At 37.3% G+C, this 8,327-nt stretch overlaps 1 protein-coding gene across 1 annotated transcript in view; it reads right to left on the minus strand.

Moving 5' to 3' along the window:
• LOC143741618 (uncharacterized) overlaps nucleotides 1-8,061 on the minus strand; it is a 548,742-nt gene extending 540,681 nt beyond the window's left edge. Inside the window, exon 1 of the mRNA XM_077233884.1 lies at nucleotides 8,058-8,061. The gene's annotated coding sequence lies outside the window, so the exon portion shown is untranslated. The remainder of the gene's footprint in view (nucleotides 1-8,057) is intronic.
• Between the last annotated feature and the right edge of the window lie 266 nt (nucleotides 8,062-8,327).

The raw sequence follows: 8,327 nt of genomic DNA on the forward strand, positions 1-8,327 counted from the left end.
AGTGTTCTTAATTTTCCCTGGTCGTGAGGCAGGATCATGACAGAATCATTTTTTATGTACAAGCGCATGGTCTGTTGTTTGGGCCATGTGCTTGTGTTGTCTCGTCTTGTAACCCCGCCCCCATGTTATCCTTGTTTAGCCATGATTTCCTTGTTGGCGTCACCTGTTCCCCTCGTTAGTTTCTTGGTATTTAATCCCCTTGTGTTTGCTGTCCTGTGTCGGTTCATTGTTTGACGTTGTTTGATACTGTGATTCTTAGCTGCGTGTGAGACTTTGTGAGATTCTCTGGGAGTATTTGTCAAGAGTATTGTCCAGAGAGAAATTCTGATTCTATGTTTGCTGATTTGTTTATTGTCTAGTTATTTGTCAAGTCCCAGTCCAGTTTAGTCATTCCTCTTCCAGTCTTGTTTTGCCCCCTCGTGGGTTTTGTTGTCCCTGCTTTGTCGATAAAGAAACGTTGAGTTAGGGCTGGGCGATAAATCGATTTTATCGATTAACTCGAATGTGTAGTTTACGCCGATTTTTTTGAATGAAAATCGGTTTTCTCTTTAACAACCGCCGACGCTCCCATCTGGGCTCCCGTAGTTCCGACCGGGCTCAGCGCTTGCCATGATAGAGATACACAAACAACATGGCAAATGAGCAAGACCGCGGCAGCAGAAGCACACCCGCCGAAAACATTTACAAGCTGAATCTGCAGGGCCGCCAACTCTCACGAGTTCACTGTGAGAGACGCAATTCTGTCACACGCTCTCACGCCACACATCCCTTTTCTCACGCAGAGAAACATTCGCGAAGCAAAGAGGACACTGACACCGACAGACAAGACAGAGCAGGTTACTATCGATATGAAACAGATTCTCAGCTCTCAGATTCTGTCAATTTTATTATGAAATTCAAACAATAAACACCGTTTTGGCGCTTGTAAATGTGACGTGAAAGAACGCTTGCAGATTTCAGTTCAAGCGGCACGTGAACCAAACATCTGTTACTCTTTACTACTAACTTACCGAGATGTAATAAAATCGATCGATCAGTGTTTTTCAACCGCGGAAAGATGTCCATAAAACAGTTGGAGAACAACATATGTCACGTAACGTTACATTTACCTCAGGATGGCTTTTAATGACCCATAGCACGCATGTTAGTTAGACGCATTATATTTAATTTGAGTTAGTTTTAACCTTTAATAATACCAGCTGACAGGGCTCTCTGTATGTTTACAGCATTAGGTGATTTTTTTTTTTTTTGGAAGAACAATTAACACATTAACGTATCTACTTTTAGATAGTAGTACGATAGTTCTTAGGTAGTAGTACGTAGCTACTACGTACCTATTTATCCAAAGGAATTTATATTGAATCAAGATCAGAATCAAATCACAAGAATTGAATTGAAATTGTGAAATTTGTGTTAAGCAATAATAAAAACAGTAGCATACCAGTAAACTTAATAAAATTGTTTAGTTACCAAATAATTTGACAATCACAATAAACTTATTGTGATGCAAGTTTTTTTTTTTTTTTTTACACATCCCCCCAATCCACCCATTTTATTTTATGTTACATTTTCATTGTTTTCAAAGACAGGGCCTGTCCTCTTGTCTTTTTGGCTTGTTGTTTCTGATTGCACTTTAATGGAGATCAAATCCCAGAAGGGAATATTAAAACAAAATAAAGTTAAAACTTGTTTTGAACAATTTCTTTGTCATCTGCAGATTGATTTTAAGTAGGGAGAGAAAAAAATCGATTTAAATCGTAAATCGGATTTTTTGTGAAAAAATCGGGGATTTTTTTTTTAGGCCATATCGCCCAGCCCTACGTTGAGTGTTACATACCCTCTGCGCTTGGGTTTCATACTCACCATCATAACAGATGCCCGCAAATTAGTTCAAATCTCCCGGAATCTCGAGCTCGCGAGCTCCAAACCGTGTAGCGCCTGCTCGGCAGAGAGGGAGAGAGCAAGAGACCTTGCGCATGTAACCCCCCCCCCCCCCCCAGTCAACAAAACCTAACACCCCCCCTCCAACCACAGCCAAACAATATTTGTAACAAAACATGTGTGTATATCCTATTTAAAGACTCCATTTTTGTTTAGTTTTCCATCAAGTTTTAGTTGTTTGGAACAAATTCAGCAGAATGGTTCAATTTGTTTTTAAAGAGTTAAAAGCAAACCTAATGTGTCCTCTCCGACATCTTTTTTCAGTTACGATGGGGATGTCGATATAAGAGCGAAGTGTTTATGCATGAAATGTGGTGTGCAGAACATACAGGTGAGATTATGTGTTGCGAGTTGTGACTGTACATTTGATACATGGTGCCACTGTAGAAATTAAATCTTGATAATTCCATTCGTTAAAAAACATTTCAAGCTTTCTATAGATGTATTTCTCATGTATGTGTATTTCTCATGTATGTGTATATCTCTCTGAGTTTCGGCTAATTTATGATGAGACGCGCTCCAGTTCACGTGCAACGCAAGTGACCGCGCCGGCGCCTACATGTCATGATTAGACTATATTGTCTGCTATATGTGCTAGTTATTTATTATATCCAGGCAAAAAATTGATGAAAAATTGATTAATATTAAGAAACAATTTATACAAAATGAAATTCACTTTAAAGAAAGAATTTCACAACTAAAAACTTACTGAAGTGGTCAAAATCATGTCTTACATCTCCTGATATATATTGCGCCTCCTTTGTCACTCATGCCATTCACTTTTCATATAAACATAGATGAAAATTAAATAAATTAGATTTTAACAAATATGAAACTAAATGCGCTTATTAAATGGTTACAACACATATAGTAGGCCTACAGACTCTATTTGTAAATTGCACATTCATTTAATTCTGAATTTTGCACACATAAGTTGAAAGGCATTTGTTTGTGCATATCCCAGATATACTATAGTAAAACATGGGGCTTTCCATTACTTATACCACATTAATATGTATGCCTACTTGTAGGCAAAGGGCATGTTGTAAGGTGATGTAAACAACAGTCTTATTCAAGCGATTAATTGCGGATGTTTAAAGCTGTTTTGAAACAATCTGTAGCCTGTTGTAAAAAAAGAAAAAAAAAAAAATATATATATATATATATATATATAAACAAATGTGACTTAATTATATGAAAATTACACTTTTGAAATGTACTAAATTCGTTCCAGAGTCATATGGCGGCTCTTTTCTATCTTTGAAATAGTCCAAGAACGGTGAGAATTGGTTCCGACTAATATGTAGGCTTGGGCGGTATCCAAATTTTGATTCCGTCAAACCTCCTCCCTATTTTACCGGGGTATACGGTATTACCGTGACTAATTAAAAATTATGACATAAGGCTCAGACAGCGTCACCAAACTGTTGGCTTGTGTCTACACCGTTCAGAAACTGAATAACAGATCGGGCAAAAAAAAAAAAAAAAAAAATCAAGGCCAACCCGTGCACGTTGTGTCTGATCCCGGCTGACGGCATTAAATGTAATATGAGCCGTAGCCCTATTTAGACTCGACTATTTTTACTACGTTGGCCGTTATAATATGGTGGCGCCAAATAATTTTTTAACCCAGGTGCTGAGGGGGTGGTAGATATCAATACTATTTATAAATTAGCAAAAATGGGACAATTAATAATATTTAATTATTTTAATTATGACAATTAAAGTATTCATTTTATTAATTAATTTAAATTAAATTAACAAGCAAGAAGTGCATTTGTAAATCCGGTGACACGCGTCCATTGATTTTTACTTTTCTGTCAGTGCTGCAAAGATTAAGTTGACGATCGCCATCTGCTAGTGAACGCGCATATATAGAGAGAAATGCAAATCATGGATTACATAATCAGAAGGCATAGGCCTTTTTCTTTTCTTTTTGAATTGTTTCGTTTAAAGAAATTGACGATTGATATCTCCGTAGTGAACGCGCCTATAGATAGAAATGTACATCATGGATTAATCAGAGAGTAAGCTGCCTATATTTCTTTTCCTTTTGAATTGTTTCGTTTAGAGAAATTGACGAATCGCCATCTCCATAGTGAACGATAGTGAGAAATGCACATCATGGATTAAATAATCAGAGAGTAGGCTTGCCTATTTCTTTTCGTTTGGAATAGTTTCGTTTAATGAATTTGATGATCGCCATTTCCGTATGAACGCGCATATAGAGAAATGCACAACATGGATTAAATAATCAGCGAGTGGCCTATTTCTTTTCGTTTTGAATTGTTTCGTTTAATGAAATTTCAAGCTTTATTTAGATACAGGCCTGTCTGTCATGTCTCTGAGACATACACTGAGTTTCGGTTAATTTATGATGAGATTTCAATGCAAGTGACCGCGGCGCGCCAGCGCACGATCATGTCATGATTATTGTCTGCTATATTTGATTCTTATTTATTAAATCCAGGCAATTGGTTGATAAAAAAATTATTAAAATTAAGATACAATTTATACAAAACGAAATTCACTTTAAAGAAAGGCCTTTTACAAAATGAAACTTAATTAAGTGGTCAATGTCTGACTCCCGATGCATCCCATCTTACTCGTGCTGTTCAGTTTTCATTATCAACGTAAAAAAAAATAACATTATAATATTTTAACAAATATAAACTAATGCGCTTATTTAATGAACTAGGGGCAAAATGCATCCTCGCAGCAGTGAGTGGGTGGTTGTTTCGGAGATGCGACATTAGGTTAGAGGTGTTTCCATCTCTCGCGGTCACCTTTTTTATTGCAACATTTACAAATTGCCTCGTCAGTATTTACCGCCTCTCCCTTCTCTCTCTCTTTCTCCACCACACTGTCACTTGATGACAACTACATAAGCATTTTTAAGCATTGAATAAATTATATTTATATATTATAAATGACGGTATTGAAACTGATACCGTTGCTATTTTAAGACCCCGCGGTATACGATATTACCGTAATACCGCCCAACCCTACTAATATGATTATTATCATTTTGGTATACTACAATGTTAAGCTATACCACAACTAGCCTAGCTAGCTGAATGTTATTTTGATGTGTTAACGCATTATGCTACACATTTATGCACTGTATGTAGAGCGTGTGTGGTCAAGCACTGTGGCGAAAAGATCATCCATATCGGGTCAGAAAACAAGATGTGTAACATGCAAACGAAGTAGCATTTGGGTGCATTTTAATAAAATAAACAACAAAAGAGGAACATAATAAAGATCACATCGAGCAGGGACAACCTTCAATATTATAAGCCCTTTTTTAACGATCTAAGCGCATGGCCTAAAGTGCAGCGCGTCGCTGTCTCGTGAGAGAGCTAGCCGAGTCCGCACCGGTCCAGGTATCGTTCGTTCATTTGTTTTTTGCTTTAACATATAAAAACGAAAAAATGAGAAAACAACTCCTTTTTTCATTTTTTTGAAAAGCAAAATTATGACTTGATTTTTGGTTTTCCCTTTCTTGCACGGAAATCAGAAAAACCACTTGGTATTTCGATTTTCCCCTGTGGTTGGTGCTAAATCTGATTGGCAGGATATGCATTCATTGTTTTTCAAAATAAGAGTTTTCCCAACACTCTATTTGTTAGCCTGTAAAATTAATTGTCTATATGCATGCTATTTTTCACCCAATTGCTTGGCTTCACTGACTGAAAAAATCTATTGAAATAGCCTAAATGTAAACATGTTCACACATTGACAGTTGCCATCATACAAATGTAAATAATACATTTATTCTTTGTTTTAGATGGTTTTTATTCACTTAAATTCTTATGAATAATATAATTTTTATAATGTCTATTTGTTATTTATGGCCTGTATGCACTGGACTAGGGAGCTGGGGGCCCCTGGGCTTGAGTTTTTGTTTGGGCCCTGCTTACGCTACAAACATGATGGAGTAGCACAAATTACACAAAAAATTTAATATGCTTTGAGGTTCCTAGAACAAGTAATATGCAACATGCCTATACTCAAAGTTTAGTGGTAGGCTAATATTACATAGTCATTTTAATACAATATAATGCAGGAAGTGCTCACTCAGTTGAGAGAAGATCAAAACTCTAATAATAAAGCCAACTGTATTTTTAAATTCATTGTCATAGCTATCTGTCCTCTTTTATGTCAGATTCTTAAATTTAGTCAACAAATTCTATCAGAATGCAAAGACACCAAATATGGCTATTATGACCAAATAAAAGGAAGTCGGTATCAATAAAATTAATTTTTGGATTGACACAGGCTGTTTAGACTAGAGATGCACCGATTGATCGGCTGGTGATCGGAATCGGCCGATTTTCACGTGATCGGCCATGATCGGCGACCGGCAGGTCAGTCTGACATATGCCGATTTTTTTTTGCCGGTCAAATGCACTCGGGCGGCGCATGATTAACATCGCGCAAAATCAGCATCACACGTGCACACAGAACGCACATGTAGGAAACCTCGTGAATTATGGCCGTTTCACACCGCAGGCGTGAGCAGCGCAGGTTTTTTTTTCCTCCGGCGTGCATGTTTATCAATGGGTGCATTCACACCGAGAGCAGGAGCAGCGCGTGAGCGTCGAGCAGGAGCGTCGGGTGAGCAGCAGTGAAGCGGGGTTTCGGCGCAGTCTATTTTTGCTGCGCTGCTCGCGCTCAATTAAAGTGATTGTTTAGCCTGGCTGGACATGTGGCAGATGAGAGAAGAACTGTTTCCGAAATAAACTTGCCATTGATGTACAAGTTATTGCAATAGGCTGTGTGTGTGCGTGTATTTTTAGTTTCGTAAAATAAGTAAATATATCACTTTTATTTTTTGTTGAATATATGGAAATGAAAATGGTTCTTCCATACCATAACTCTGCATTTAGATATGTGTGAATTTCCCACACCAGGAGTAATAATTTATATAGTTTTATTTTATTTAATTTGTTCAAAAAATGTTCTATGTAAAATGTTCTATTAAAGAAAAGATAGAAAATAAATATTTGTGTTTGCTGTAAAGTGGTTAGAAAAAATGAAATCGGAATCGGCTAAAATCGGTATCGGCAGGTCAAACTCATGAAAAATCGGAAATCAGAATCGGCTTATAAAATTGTAATCGGTGCATCTCTAGTTTAGACATTGTCACGTTTGTCTGTTTAGATCTTCTGTTTGTCACGTTCGTGTCTGTTTAGATCTTCTGTTTGTTTTCATTTTCAGTCACGTCTTGTTTTCCCGCCATTCTTCAGTTACCATGTTAACCATTCATTAGTTCATCTTAATCACCTGTGTCTAATTAATTATCATCATCTGTGTCACCTGTTTCAGTTCATCAGTGTTTGTATTTAGTTCCTTCTGTTCAGTCAGTCCTTTGTCTATAGTTAGTAGGGGTGTCACGATTCTCCAAATCCTTGATTCGATTAAATTTTCGATTCTAAGGTCACGGTTAGATTCGATTCTCGATTTTTTTTTTTTAAAGCACTGGTTGCTGTTGCTCCTGAAAAGCTGACATCAGTTCATCGCAATCTCACACATCTCTGTTATTATCAATGAAGCTGACTGCACAATGAATCTTTCATGATATATAGCCTACACTTTGTTTGTTATAATTAGAGGATTTGCCAGCTTACAGAATTCAGCACTGAACAAAAAGTCAGTTTTGAGCGGTGAGGAGAGTCTATCTTAAATGCTTCTGATTGGTCATTGCGTTCAAGAAATCAACACATATGTCTGTGATTGGCTAAATCGCTCAACACTGCAAACATGTTATAAATAGAAACTCTGGCCTGTAAATCATTTCTATTTTGTTTTAGTTGTTCTTGTTGCTTTTCTGCAACAGATGAAAAAAATGTATTAGTTTTTATATGTTTTATTCATAGATATTTCTAGTTTGCGGGAGTCCCGCAAATCTTTTTATTGTCCCGCACACACAGAGTAAGTGCATTACCGCCCGCGCTCGCACTCCGCCATCAAATCTAGTCCCGCGCCGCACTCTATTGCGTTGGGAGTGCACGTCTATAGATCAAGAGCCCGGCCCGAGGATAGTGACGGGAAATATCGGCCAAGTTCGGGCTCGGGCATAGAATCCAAGTTAGAGGACTCAGCCTTTCAACACGTGTGTTTTTTTCCTGCACCGTGATGAGTTGTTCATGAACGATCCGTTCATTGCCTCTGTCACGCGACAAATGAACAAAAGACTCGGAAGGTCAAGTATTAATGTTCCCTGTAAATTATTTTTGACTGCATTATAATGATTTCTTAATTCAGAATATGATCAAGATTGCGTTGGATGTGTTCGGGGAATTTGCCTGTTAAAAGTATAACATTTAAAGCCCCTGAAATGACTAGAAAAAAGATTAGTTAATTTTGATGAACGAGATTGA

This window comes from Siphateles boraxobius, unplaced genomic scaffold, assembly GCF_051911475.1.
Source record: "Siphateles boraxobius isolate OS27281-9 unplaced genomic scaffold, OSU_SipBor_1 19, whole genome shotgun sequence".
Taxonomy (NCBI): Eukaryota; Metazoa; Chordata; class Actinopteri; order Cypriniformes; family Leuciscidae; genus Siphateles; species Siphateles boraxobius.